This window comes from Oryctolagus cuniculus, chromosome 18, assembly GCF_051225735.1.
Source record: "Oryctolagus cuniculus isolate XC-2025 breed Fujian yellow rabbit chromosome 18, ASM5122573v1, whole genome shotgun sequence".
NCBI classification, from domain to species: Eukaryota; Metazoa; Chordata; class Mammalia; order Lagomorpha; family Leporidae; genus Oryctolagus; species Oryctolagus cuniculus.
The window spans coordinates 63,156,644-63,169,849 of record NC_142884.1 but is presented as its reverse complement, the minus strand read 5'-3'; the positions used below and the strand labels follow the sequence as shown (position 1 = coordinate 63,169,849).

The following is a 13,206-nucleotide window of genomic DNA, read 5'->3' as shown; positions in this document are numbered from 1 at the left end:
AGCTCCCGGCTCTTGGCTTCCAATCGGCGCAGTTCCAGCCATTGTGGCCATCTGGAGAGTGAACCAGCAAATAGAAGACCTCTCCTTCCACTGGGATCTCACTCACAGAGATCTTTTGCCAGAGTGTCTTGGCTTTCCATGCCTGAAATACTCTCATGGGCTTTTCAGCCAGATCCGAATGCCTTTAGGGCTGATTCTGAGGCCAGAGTGCTATTTAGGACATCTGCCATTCCATGAGTCTGCTGAGCATCTCACTTCCCATGTTGGATCACTCTCCCCTTTATTTATTCTATCGGTTAGTGTTAGCAGGTACTAGCCTTGTTTATGTGCTCCCTTTGACTCTTAGTCCTTTCATTATGATCAATTGTGAACTGAAATTGATCACTTGGAATAGTGAGATGGCATTGGTACATGCCACCTTGATGGGATTGAATTGGAATCCCCTGGCATGTTTCTAACTCTACCATTTGGGGCAAGTCAGCTTGAGCATGTCCCAAATTATACATCTCTTCCCTCTCTTATTCCCACTCTTATGCTCAACAGGGATCACATTTCAGTTAATTTTCAACACTTAAGAATAACTGTGTATTAATTACAGAATTAAACCAGTTATATTAAGTAGAACAGACAAAAAAAACTACTAAGAGGGATAATGTATTAAGTTGTTCATTAACAGTCAGGGCTAGATCTCTGTGAGTGAGATCCCAGTGGAAAGAACAGGTCTTCAAAGAAGGAGGTACCTTTCTCTGAAGGGAGGAGAGAACCTCCACTTTGACTATGACCTTGTCTAAACAAGATAAGAATCAGAGAACTCAGAGGGCTTCCATAGCCTTGGAAACTCATGACTGGAGCATAGGGAGACTACTGATGCCATAGACAGGAGTGTCAATTGGTAAAGTCAACAACAGGAGTCACTGTGCACTTACTCCTCATGTAGGATCTCTGTCCTTAATGTGCTGTGCATTGAGATTTAATGCTATAACGAGTACTCAAACAATATATTTCACTTTGTGTTTCTATGGGGGTACAAACTGTTGAAATCCTTACTTAATGCATACTAAACTGATCCTCTGTAAAAAAAAAAAAAAAAAAAAAGAAATTATCAACTCCCAACTTGACTCTCACTGGGATTAAACATGACAATAGGTCTGATCTGATTTCATCATCATTTAAAAAAAATCATCTATTATTTTTCACTTTATGTTTCTGTGTGGGAGCAAACTGTTGAAATCCTTACTTAATGTATACTAAGCTGATCTTCTGTATATTAAGATAATCGAAAATGAATCTTGATGTGAATGGAGGGGGAGAGGGAGTGGGAAAGGGGAGGGTTGTGGGTGGGAGGGACGGTATGGGGGGGAAGCCATTGTAATCCATAAATCGTACTTTGGAAATTTATATTCATTAAATAAAAGTTAAAAAAAAAAAGAAGACCTCTCCTTCCCTCCCTCCCTCATTCTTCTTCTTCTTCTTTCTCTCTCTCTCTCTCTCTCTCTCTGTAACTCTGTCTTTCAAATAAATAAGTAAATCTAAAAAAAGATACAAACAAAATAGGAACAAAGTTTAGTATAGTATCCCAAGTGATGAAGTAAGACAATGAAACAATCAACATAAAATACAGACCACAGGTGAACCTCCTAAGTGCATCTAGGATTTTGTAGAATATTCTCCCTTTGGGTAAGGTATTCTTCCTCTACATAACAAAGCACAGCAGGACCAATCAGTCAATAATAGTCCAGAAAACGATCCTGCCTTGGCACTCATAGCCAGAATATATGGCTAAATGGGATCTGTATGCTGTCTGAAGGTTGTTCCCACACCCAAGATCTAAGGTGCACATTTCCTCTCTTCTCACACTGGGTATGTTAATATCCCATCATAGCTGCTCTTCCACTGGTGTCCCTGCATGCCAACCTTATGGCAGACTCCATCACCATGAACATGAAGATCTAGGGAGCAAAATTTTGACCATCAGTGGAGGGTCAATCGGCAGAGTTACTTCCAGAAAGTGTGCTAGACCCCCGAGTCCACTTCTGTTTCCTGTTAATTTTGATATCTACCAGGTGCACCCCATGGGGAACAAACAGCCTTGTGGTGCTGGTGCCATGTACGGACTTGATCAGGAGGAACAAGGTCAACTAGAAACAAGGCAACACAGATCAAAGTATAGGGATGGAGTGAGATGTGGGAGCAGGCCTTACATTCACTCAGCATTTATGATGCACCTACCTGGGCCAAACTCCAGAGATGAAAAGCAAATGTTCCTCTACCATCTGGCAAGAGAGCAGGTAGACACACACGGAGCTTGTCAAGAAAAGGGATTGGGGCATATGCTGTGCCACCTGCAATGCCGGCGTCCCATATGGGTGCAAGTTCAATTCCTGGCTGCACCACTTCCAATTCAGCTCCCTGCTAATGTACCTGGGAAAGCAGCAGAAGACAGCACAAGTGCTCGGGCTCCTGTCCTCATGTGGGAGACGTGAAAGAAGCACCTGGCTCCTGGCTTCAGTCTGGCCAGCTCCATCTGGGAGGTGAATCACCGGATGAAAGTTCTATCTCTCTCTCTCTCTCTCTCTCTCTCTGCCCCCCCACCCCCCCACCCCGTAACTCTGCCTTTCGAATAAAATATTTTTAAAAAGGAAAAGGAGTTATGCTAGAATAGAGGTAAGAACATACAGGAGAGGAAGGTATGGCAGACAAACAATTGCTAGGCAAAGCAACCAGTAAACCTATTCAGGGGCTGGTGTTGTGGCACGGTGGGTTTAGCAACAATCTGTGAGGCTAGCATCATAGTTCAAGTCTTGGACACTCTATTTTTGATCTAGCTCCCTGTTAATATGCAAAGGAAGGCAGTGGAAGATAGCCCAGTGCTGGGGGCCCTGACACCCAGATGGATTTCCTGGCCCCCAGCTTCAGTCCTGCCCAGCCCTGGATAACGTGGGTAGGTGCAAGATATCTTGGTCTCTGTCTCTCCCTCTCTGTGTCACTCTGTCTTTTGAATAGTTTTTTAATAAAAAATAACTGATCGCTCAACTTAAATAATTCTTGATCTAAAAGTATGCAACCATTTAGAACTAAAATCCAAGATAATCTCAACATAAAAAGTGATAGGGTAGAGAAAAATAAATAAAGAAGTATCCTAAGATTCTCATTTTCATAAATGAGTAATAACTCTACAGCGATTAATTTTAGGTACTGGGGAAAAATATGAATTTGAAGGCTATTATTTAGAAACCACTACAGATATTGTACTTAATTTCCAAAATATTATACTAAATAATGGCACAGACATGAAATGGAAGAAAATGTTACAAATTCAACAAAGAGAAAACAAACTAGTAAATGGATAAAATGTGTAAGATAGCAGCCATAAAGCTAAAGGTGCCTACAGCTATAACATCCATAAAAAAGCTGAATGCCTATTTTAAAAGACAAACTTTCTGGGTGGGCATTGTGGCACAGCAGGTTAAGCCGCCACCTGGGACGCCCAGTTCCATACTTCAGTGCTGTTGAATCCTGGCTACTCTCTTTCTGATCCAGCTCCCTACTGATGTGCTTGGGAAGCAGCAGATGATGGTCCCTGCCATCCATATGGGAAACCAGGATGGAGTTCTGGGCTGCTGGCTTTGGCCTGGCCCAGCCTTGGCTGCTGAGGTTATCTGGGGAGGGAACCAGCAGATGAAAACACTCTTGTGCTTGCTTTCTCCCTCTCTCCCTCTCTCTCTCTCTCTCTCTGGCTCTCCCTCCCTGTCATTCTACCTTTCAAATAATAAATAAATTTTTAAAGTAAAAAATAAAAGAAACTCTCTAACCAGATTCAAAAATCCAGCTAGATCTTATGTAAATGAGATATACCTAAAATAAATATCCACAGATAGGTTAGGAATAAATGAATGACAAAAGGTATTCCAAGTAATAATGACCTGAAGAAGACAGAAGTTTATTTCAAATCACATTTTTTTTGCCTGCCACAGGACTTCTACACAAGCCTTTAGATCTGCCTTGAATATTTTCACTCACAGACTGGGTTCAAACAGCACCTTCTTGTCAGTCAAGACTTGGAAAACTGCAGAGTTTGAAAAAGACCAGGGCTTGGTGCATACTACTGATGATGGCATGCTATAGATTTAGAGGGGTGTGTGTGTGTATGTGCGTGTTCATGTGTGTGTGTGCATGCGTGTGTGTGTGTGAGTGTGTGTATGCGTGTAGAATGAAGGAGGTAGGGGAAAAAGAGATAAGACTATCTGATGGGGCCGGCGCTGTGGCTCACTTGGTTAATCTTCCGCCTGTGGCACCGGCATCCCATGTAGGCATGGGGTTCTAGTCCTGGCAGCTCCTCTTCCAATCCAGCTCTCTGCTGTGGCCTGGGAGGGCAGTGGAGGATGGCCCAAGTGCTTGGGCTACTGCACCCTCATGGGAGACCAGGAAGAAGCACACCGCCGGCCGTAGCGGCCATTTGGGGAGTGAACCAGCAGAAGGAAGACCTTTCTCTCTGTCTCTCTGTCTGGAAAGAAACACACACACACACACACACACACACACACACATGCAAGCAGTAATATACCTCTAATGGGCCAAAGGTACCAGAGTGGGCACCCTTGAGATCACAGAAGTCTAACAAATACATGGGGTGAAGCTGGATACTAAAATGATTGAAGATGCTAGTAAGGGATGAAGAAAAAGCAAGATTGGTAGGTAGGGTGAGCCAGGAGAGAAATGGCAAGAAAAGACAATGAGATCTGATGTTTTCATTTGACAAACCTTACCAAGTGCCTGCCAGCTTCCAGGATGGCAGAAGAGATCCATAAAACAAGACCCAGGAGTGACCATGACAAGCTGGAGCCGAATGGGAAGAGCGTAAAATGAAGCAGGCTGGAAGGAGGATGCGACGTGAACAATGGATTTTGATGTCAAAAGGAGGTAGGAAGATGGCTGATCTTAGCTTGATTTCCTTTGTGTTCATATTCCTTTTAGCTCAAAAAGATACAGCCATTTTGTCAACTGCATTCACTTCATACCTATCTCCTTGATGATGCACATCTTGTTATTCTGATTCAATGCTAAGGGAGCTCATTGTTAGCTATTGGTATATGATTTTAGCACTGTTATATTTCAATATTGCATTGACAAACAACCCAAAAAAAAACTAAATATTCCATCTTATGAACCAGATCTTTTGTAAAAGAAAAACCTATCACGCCTACAACTGAATTTGCTACAATACATCATGTCATGAGAGAAACACATTAGAAAGTACATGAGCATTTTATTCACCAAGAAGAGGGTTTTTTTGAAAATGCACTGACAAAGGTTGAAGTCACTTCCCTTTGTGCATGTACTGACTTCTGTCTGTTGTTCTCATTTGTCAGATTTCTTAATGTTCCTCTTAATACAGTCTTTATTTAGTTCTCCCAAAGGAATATCACCAATTTCTGGGAGCAGGAGGAAAACTTTCTGTCAATTCTGCATAATGACCACAACAGAGTGATTCAATTACTTAATTGAAGCTCCCTAGCTAGTAATGGGATGCATATTAGGCCCTGTTCATTGTGTAAAGAAAGCAGAACCAAATCATTTTCGTCTTTCTATTTATTTTTCTGAAGCTCACACAATCCACAAGGGAGTTTCTCCTCAACTGTGTAATAGTCCAACTGTGATAGGAGGGGAGTGGGGGGGGGGTGTAACTAAAGCATAAGCACATAAAAGCTTTGCATACAGATTAATAGTTTTAGAAACCCATAACAATGGTGATCAGCTCACAAAACTGCAGCCATCCCTGCCCTCACCTGTCATCATCGCAGCAAAGCAAGGGTGCAGCTGTGGTTACAGAGTGCGTGGTGCCCATGCAGTAGCCGGGTTTTTTATTGTGACTGACTTTGAGCATCCTACAGCTCCAGTTCCTGGGTCTACAGGGAAGTACTTATCTGACTAACTGGGGTAGAAAATACCCCAATGCAGACTAAGGGATGTGGGTCAAGACCACCAGTGTCAGTGCCCGGCACACCTACACAGTAATATCTGCTGTGAAGAAATTATTCGAAGATGCTGAGGCTGAGTGTGCCCTAACTCTGGATGCCTTCTAAATCCCACCCCAACCCCAAATAGGTAATTCTTCCATATTATCCAATCTAGTTGAGGAAAATTAAGCCTAGTACTAGAAACTTAGGATCTTTAAGAATACAGAGTCCTTTTATCTGATTCACAGCTGGTGGTTGAAAGGCTAATATAGCTATCAAAGTATCACAGAGCGCCCTATAACTATGTATGATTTTTATAGGTGTGTTAAATTTTTTAAATTAATGGCCAACACTGTGGTGCAGCAGGTTAGGCCACCAGCTACAACGCCACCATCCCATCTCAGAGCACCAGTTCAAGTCCCAGATGATCTACTTCCCATCCAGCTCCCTGTAATGTGTCTGGGAGGCAGTGGAAGATGGTCTAAGTACTCAGGCCCTTGGCACCCACATGGGAGACCCAAATAGAGTTCCTGCCTCCAGGCTTCAACCTGGCCCCATCCCAGCCATTATAGCCATTTGGGGAGTGAACAAGTGGATGGAATTCCACTCTCTCTTTCTCCGTCTCTCCCTGTCTCTAACTCTGCCTTTCAAATAAATAAAAATCCATGGGGCCAGCGCTGTGGCACAGTGGGTTAATGCCCTGGCCTGAAGCACTGGCATCCCATATGGGCTATGGTTAGAGACCCAGCTGCTCCACTTCCTGTCCAGCTCTCTGCTATGGCCTGGGAAAGCAGTAGAAGATGGCCCAAGTCCTTGGGCCCCTGCAACCATGTGGGAGACCAGGAAGAAGCTCCAGGCTCCTGGCTTTGGATCGGCACAAATCCAGCTGTTGCAGCCATCTGAGGAGTGAACCATCGGATGGAAGACCTCTCTCTCTTTCTCTCTCCTCTCTCTGTGTAACTCTGACTTTCAAATAAATAAATCTTTATAAATAAATAAATAAAATATTTTTTAAAAAAATAAAATTTATTTTGGTGTAAAATTCTGAAACCTATGCACAGGTTTTTCATAATATGCACCTTCCACAAGCTTTCTGAAGACCTCTCACATGAATTCTGCATCATTCACAATTTCATTTTCCAGTGAACTGCCATTCCCAATCTTTTGTTGTAAAAGGTCTTCCTTAAAAAAAAATCATTGGAACTGTTAATTTATTGAAGACCAGATAATCAATTATATTCTTTATATTCTTCTGATTGGTGTGTTCAGGTTTTCTGAAGTAGTGTTCATTTCGAAGCCAGTGTTCTTCAAGATGCGATATGTTACACACAATTGGAAGCTCTATTCCAATTCAAAACCAAACTAAAAGTAATGTCTATTACATTGGTGATTCTTTTTTTTAAGACATATTATATTACTTATTTGAAAGGCAGAGCGAGAGAGATAAAGAGAACCTTCTATCTGCTGGTTCACTCCCCAAAGGCCACAATGGCTGGGGCTGGGCCAGGCCAAAGCCAGGAGTTGGAACTCCATCTGGGTCTTTCACATGGGCGGCAGGGGCCTAAGCACGTCTTCCACTGCCTTCCCAGGTGCATCAGCAGGGAGCTGGGTCAGAAGTGGAGCAGCTGGGACTCCAACAGCACTACCATATGGGATGCTGGCATCACAGGCAGCAGGTTAACCCACTGTACCACAACACTGACCCCAGTGATTCTTCATGCTTCTGTGTTGTGTTGTTTTACCTTCATTTTTCCATAAATCAAGTCAAATCTTCACTTATATTATGCTAGAAACATTAACCCCACTGATTAGATCAGGATGCTATATTTGTTGCTGAAAACATGACCTCTCTATACCCATCAGGGTCCCCAAAATTGGAGTGTGAAGGAGACAGCTAGAAGGAACATAGCTTTTATGCTGTATTTTTTTCCACATAGTTTTTTTTTTTTTTTTTTAAGAAAATACAGTGTTTCACAAAAAGCAATTCCCTTGTTTGTAGTTTATCCATATGGTATTTTGTCAGCTACAATAAAGTGGTAGATAATTCATACTCTTCAATATCCTAGGATTGCTTGGCTGGTCAATAGCCTGAAGTGTTCCTTCTTAAGCTCCAGGCGCAGGTTTCAGGCCACTGTTATGATCTTGTTTCTTTGGATCTTGATGACTGATGCACTAACTTTCGTGCCACTGTTCTTATAAGTAGCATCTTAGGCTTCAGGTCCATTTATCAACATTGTGAAAATATTCATTAATAAAACATTTCGATAAATGATTCACTCACTGGTGTATTACTAATCAACAAGTCACTCTGGATAATTTCTCTTTGTACTGCCTACGATGTGAGTGTCCTAATTTGTTTCCATCATCCAAGTTGGCTTTGCTGTGAAACGTTTACTGCCACCTGACTTTGTCTTTCAGCACAAGTCCACCATCTGGCATGTCACACTGTCTTTTTTACATGAGCTTCACCTAAGATACCTTCTCTATGATTTATAGTTCCTTTGTTTAAAGTACAGTAAGAGGAGCCAATGCTGTGGTGTGGCAGGTAAAGCTACCACCTGCAGTGCTGGCATCCCATGTGGGCGCAAGTTTGAGTTCCAGCTGCTCCACTTCTGATCCAGCTCTCTGCTATGGCCTGGGAAAGCAGTGGAAGATGGCCCAAGTCCTTGGGCCCTTGCACCCATATGGGAGACCTGGATGAAGCTCCTGGCTCCTGGTTTCGATCAGCGCAGTTCCGGCCATTGCAGCCATCTGGGGAGTGAACCAGCGGATAAAAGACCTCTCTCTCTGTCTCTGCCTCTGCCTCTCAAAAACTCTGCCTCTCAAATAAATAAATCTTTTAAAAAAAAATTTCAAAAGCACAGTAGGTAAAGCTGCCGCCTGCAGTGCCTGCATCCCATATGGGTGCCAGTTCGAGTCCTGGCTGCTCCTCTTCCAATCCAGCTCTCTGCTACAGCCTGGGAAAGCAGTGGAAGATGGCCCAAGTCCTTGGGCCCCTGCACCCACTTGGGAGACCCAGAAGAAGCTCCTGGCTCCTGGCCTCAAATCAGCTCAGCTCTGGCCATTGTGGCCATTTGAGTAAACCAGCAGATGAAAGACCCCTCTCTCTCTCCCTCTCTCTGTAACTCTTTCAAATAAATAAAATATTTAAAAAAAATGAAATACATCAAAAATACAAACAGCAGTATAGAAACAAAACGCTTCTAGGTTTGTGATTTTTTCCAATATTAAATATCTGACAGCATGTTTAGCACTAATTTTCATAGAATCAACAACTCATGTAACACTTATATTCATCAGTTCACATAATATTTAACTAACTTGCAAAATTACAACACCAAGTAACACTGGAATAGGGACTTGGATTGTGGCACAGCTGGCTAAGCCGCCACCTGCAATGACGGCATCCCACATAAGCGCCAGTTCGTGTCCTGGTTGCTCCACATTAGCTCACTGCTAATGTGCCTGAGAAAGCAGTGGAAAATGTCCCAAGTGCTTGGTTCCCTACGATCCACATGGGAGATCTGGATGAAGTTCCAGGCTCTTGGAGTTGGCCTGACCCAGTCCTTGTTGTTTTGGCCAGGGGGAGTAAACCAGCAGATGAAAGATTTTTCTGTCTATAACTCTGCATTTCAAATAAATTTTTAAAATATTTAAAATAAAAACCTGGCATAAACAGGCTCGAGAATACTGTATAATTCAAAGAACAGCACAGGTACTCAGGAATGAAGCCTGCTGACTACACGCACTCACAGCAGAATCCTTATTAATTCCAAGTACTCTTAGTAACTAAACTCTGCTTCCATACATGTAAACTGAGCCATGTGGCACTCCCAAGTGACACTTTGGGGTTTACGTTATGACTTAAGAGCCACTTTTGGCTGGTGCCGCAGCTCACTAGGCTAATCCTCCGCCTTGCGGCGCCGGCACACCAGGTTCTAGTCCCGGCCGGGGCACCGGATTCTGTCCCGGTTGCCCCTCTTCCAGGCCAGCCCTCTGCTGTGGCCAGGGAGTGCAGTGGAGGATGGCCCAAGTGCTTGGTCCCTGCATACCATGGAAGACCAGGATAAGCACCTGGCTCCTGCCTTCGGATCAACGCGGTGCGCCGGCCGCAGCGCACTGGCCACAGCAGCTATTGGAGGGTGAACCAACGGCAAAGGAAGACCTTTCTCTCTCTCTCTCTCTCTCTCTCTGTCCACTCTGCCTGAAAAAAAAAAAAAAAGCCACTCTTTAGAGTCCAAGGTCAAAGGTACAGTATCCAGGCAAAGCTTAAAATAAATTGAGCCAAGAGTGAGTGGGGAAAAAAGCAAGCTTGTGCTGTGGCTGTATTTAGGACACGACTCACAGCCACTGCAGTCTTGGAAATAGTGCTGGAGGTGAAATGTGACTGAAGGAAAAATCTATGCTTCAGGACCAGCTGTTTCAAGAACTGAAACTTCCTATGCAACAGCATACTAGTGCCCTAAATCAAGGAAATCTGCAAAGCTCCCACATGCAGTGAAAAACTCAAGATTCGCATTCCTCCAGGAACTGGAGTTGTTTTTGCATGAGAAGAAATGAGAGCACTCCACGCTACTCGGATTGCTTCAAGTTCTCTGCCCGACAGAAGGTTAGCACGGGCAGAACTCTCCCAAGTCAGGAACCCTCGTTAGCACTTCACAGGGCCCATCTCCCTTCCTCCTCACTACTACTCTGCAAAGTGGGCCTTCCCAGTGAGAAGCCTGCATTTTCCCACAGGTACACCGCTAGCAACAGGCTAATCCCGAGGACTTGTGTTCAAGGGCCACCGTCTTCCACTTCCCAGTCCTGCCCCTCCAAAATATATCGTTAGATGGAATATTCCATAAACCAATTAAATTTTGTAGGGATTAAGCACAGAAAAACAAATAAGGCAAAACAAAGTAAACATGACCATTAAAAAAAAAAGCTTGCAAAAAAAGGCAACTCCTAAAACCATAGCAAGTTGTGAGAACTCCAACCAACAATATGATCAGACAGTTTTTGTAGAAAACTGGAAGCAAGACACACGAAACAACTTAAGTGGCTACAGGTCAGTCATCAGCCAGCCAACTGGTTATACCTTGGTGAACTGGCAACAGGGTTTCCTACAAATGTGATGAAGCACATTTGACTCCATATTGGTTTGACCTGTGGGCCCGGTGAAGGTGCCCAATCTTAAGTCAATTCCCTCTTAAAAATTATTTAACAACTCCAACTGACTCAGAATGTCTTTCCAGCATCACCAGCAAGGAAATTTCAAACCACTGCCAATTGTCTATCAAAAATCAGAGTTATGTACACTCATGATCAGATTCACTCAACTTTGGAAATGCTGAAAACTCCTGAATGAAAGAAAAGTTCAGGTGAGTAATGATGGGCACAAAGACAAGACTAAGACGTAAATGAAACACTTGTTTTCCAAAGCAAAATGGACAAGAAATTAAGCAAAACAAAAACATACATCAGGCAGTGCCCTTACGGCGTTAACAGAGTCCTTTTTCCAATTGCACGGAGACTGGAATTCACACTAATTCTTATTCATTTTCTCACCTTTTTACACAGCAGTAATCACTACGATATCATCTTATGCTACCACTTCTGCATCTGTGGAAATTCCTAGATAGATTCCCTACTTTCTGGGCCAACAAACAGTAACTTGGGACACTTTCAAAACATTTCAAAAGACAAAACTGAATCAAAATATCAGGGAAAACTGACAAAGCAAAGAGTAACTTTACCAATGCTTTTCTGCTTGATTTTTTTCCAGTTAAAATAGACACAGAAGGACAAGTGCTGCTGCGTAGCGGGTTAAGCTGGCAACTTATGTGGGTGCCTGTTCGGGTCTCAGCTGCTCCTCTTTTGATCCTGCTCCCTGCTAATGCACCTGGGAAAGCAGCAGCAGATGACCCAGATGCTTGGGCCCCTGCACTTGCATGGGAGACCCAGAATAAGCTCCTGGTTCCTGGCTTCAGTCTGGTCCTGCTCTGGCTGTTGCAGCCATTTGGGGAATCAACTAGCAAATGGAAGATTCATTCTCTCTCTCTCTCTCTCTCTCTCTCTCTCTCTCTTCCTTTCAAATAAAAAAATATTTTAAAAGAATAAAATGAAAAAATAGATGCAGCAGTGGGCGTTTAGAGTAGTGATTAAGACGCTGCTTAGAACACCAGCCTCCCACATCATAGTGCCTGGGATCAAGTCCTGTCTCCGTTCCCAGTTCCAGCTTCCTACTGCTGCCCACCCTCGGAGGCAGCAGATGATCACTCAAGTGCTAGAGTCCCGGGCTCCTACGCAGGAGACCCAGATGAAATTCCTGGCTCCCGGCTTCCACCTGGCACAGCCCTGACGGTTGCTGGCATTTGGAAAGTGAACAAGTAGATGGGACCCTCCCCCTCTCTGTGTGTCTGCCTTTCAAATACAGAAAATAAATAAAAATTAAAATATACACAAAAACACCACACTTCACAAATCAATCAACACTTACCAAGAAATTCTTTTTTTTTTTTTTTTTTTGACAGGCAGAGTGGACAGTGAGAGAGAGAGACAGAGAGAGAAAGGTCTTCCTTTGCCGTTGGTTCACCCTCCAATGGCCGCCGCTGCAGCCGGCGCACCGCGCTGATCCTGGCAGGAGCCAGGAGCCAGGTGCTTTTCCTGGTCTCCCATGGGGTGCAGGGCCCAAGCACCTGGGCCATCCTCCACTGCACTCCCTGGCCATAGCAGAGAGCTGGCCTGGAAGAGGGGCAACCGGGACAGAATCCGGCGCCCCAACCGGGACTAGAACCCGGTGTGCCGGCGCCGCAAGGTGGAGGATTAGCCTATTGAGCCACGGTGCCGGCCAAGAAATTCTTTTCCTTCTTGAAAGTCAGCTCCAAGAGAAGCAGCTCTGTGTTTTAGCGGGGAAACTTCACGTGGAGGTTGCTTCGGCTATTGGAGGACACTTATAAAGAGTGTGTGGCTATGGGATGCTGGCTTACAGGTCTCCCAAAGCAGGTCCTGAGAAAAGGCTGCAGGTCGTTGATTTGAGAGGTGACCCCCACACCCACTGAAATGTGCACTATAGAGTCGATTACTCTTGGACACCCAGAGCTGGGACCCTCTCAAACAGCTCCACCCCAAGCCCACACTTCAGAATGATACACTGAGATCAGACAGGTGAGAGATTTTTCCATCTACTCCCCTCCCACTGGTGGAGGGCTGAGCGCAGAATCCCCTCCAACCCCTAAATCCTGATGGGCTGCACCTGTGCCCACCC

The 13,206-nt window shown here is 44.2% G+C and overlaps 1 long non-coding RNA gene across 10 annotated transcripts in view; it reads right to left on the bottom strand.

Annotated features, from left to right (window-relative positions):
- The window catches only part of LOC149120999 (uncharacterized), a 127,404-nt gene extending 115,425 nt beyond the window's left edge, over window positions 1-11,979 (bottom strand). For 4 of the 10 annotated variants that reach the window (XR_016225359.1, XR_016225357.1, XR_016225360.1 and 1 more), the window contains exon 1: window positions 11,696-11,962. This is a non-coding gene — a long non-coding RNA (uncharacterized LOC149120999). Of the gene's footprint in view, window positions 1-11,695 lie in introns of all 10 variants that reach the window. The other 6 variants (XR_016225362.1, XR_016225354.1, XR_016225355.1 and 3 more) reach the window with 6 other exon arrangements.
- Between the last annotated feature and the right edge of the window lie 1,227 nt (window positions 11,980-13,206).